Raw genomic sequence first — 1700 nt, 5'->3', positions numbered from 1 at the left:
CTCTTTTTAACCTTCCTTATTTAACACCACCTGGGCAATATATTTAGGAAGTACCTGCCTCTAAAACTGAGTATTAACCACTGAAGAAGAAAAGATAAAGGAGGGTCGTGATATGGAGTGTCAGAATGGGAGAAAGGGGACAGTGAGGTAAACACCTTGATGTCCAACCTCACACTAACAGCCCATTCATTATCTCTGTGCTTAACCACATAAAAACTGTTTCATCTGAGACATCATCTTGCTAAGAGGGTGAGTTTGTTCCAATTAACTGAGAGGCTGTACTTATTTCAGGTATTATCATTTTCACTGAATCTGTGTGTCTGTACTATGTTGCTTACATTTCTGAAGAAAGAAATTTGGACAGTGGGAGAGATTTGAAGAAATCTCTCAAAGGATAAAACTGCCCTATCACCCTATATTTAGTACAGACCTGAGTACTGGCTCCTGGAAGTCAGGGAGCAGGATAGCACACAGAGACACCTATGATAATGGTCAACCTCTGTTCTTACCCTCAATCTTTGCTTTCTATGATTTCAGGTATTTATGCACGATGGTTTCTGGGGACCTCAAACATTCTCCACTCACTCTACCCAAGAAAATACTGATAAGAGATGGGCCAAGTGCATGACTACTCCCTGGTATAAAGTGATACAGTTACTGTTTTATTCATTCAAATGAAAAGCTTTTGTTTTGGTTTGTTATGATCTCTTGGACTTCCTCCTTACTCTGTGAACTCTTTCTGGGTTCTACTTCCTAGGTTAACACAGGTCTTAAGTTATCTCCCCTTAGGTTGACCACGGTTCTACGCTCAGTACCCCAGCAACTGGATGGCTGGTGGGAGGCTCTGGTGTGGGGTCCATGGATTTATTGTCTCAGCCAGGGTTTAGCACCATTTGGTCCATGAGGCAAGCTTGGCCTAAAGGTGTTTTAGAAAACAGCCTTTTCATTTTTGTATTATTTGTGATTGTTTTTGTGCTACAGTGATAAGGTTGATTAGTTTTGATTAGTTTTGGCAGAGCTTGTACAGTCCACATAGCATTTACTGTTTGGCCTTGTTATGGTTTAAATGTTTGTGTCCCTATAAAATTCATAAATGGAATCCTAACCACCAAGGTGTTGATATTAGGAGGTGGGGTCTTTAGGAGATGACTAGGTCGTAAGGGCTGAGTCTCAAAAATTAGATTAGTGGCCTTAAAAAGATGCCCAGTAAGGAGGCAGAGAGAGACTGTTAATGAGGCAATGAGTCCTCACCAGACTCCAAATCTGCTAGAACCTTGATTGTGGTCTTCTCATCCTCCCAAACTGTGAGCAACAAATGGCTTTTGTCTATTAGCCACCCAATTCAGGTTTTTTTTTTTTTTTCTACCAGTCTAGGCCCTTTACAGAACAAGTTCATTGGAGCCTATTCTAGAACATGAAGTATGATGTGTAAGACATGAATTTCATGAAATGTTGCTAGTTATTACAAAAAATGAGTTCCATGATTTAGATAAACTTGGAAAACACTCTGGTCACGAACTGCACATCTGTTTCTTATTCTGGATCTATTATGCCTTATATATATTTAATCAATATGCTTTTGTATGTTTATATAAATAATTATGTTTTATATACACATAAACAAATAGATATAAATAAAAATGTTTGAATGAAATACATTTACTTAACCATATGCACTATGATTTATGATTCTCCAAGAG

The sequence above is a fragment of the Castor canadensis genome, chromosome 6, assembly GCF_047511655.1.
Source record: "Castor canadensis chromosome 6, mCasCan1.hap1v2, whole genome shotgun sequence".
NCBI classification, from domain to species: Eukaryota; Metazoa; Chordata; class Mammalia; order Rodentia; family Castoridae; genus Castor; species Castor canadensis.
Note: the sequence above shows the minus strand (reverse complement) of the source record.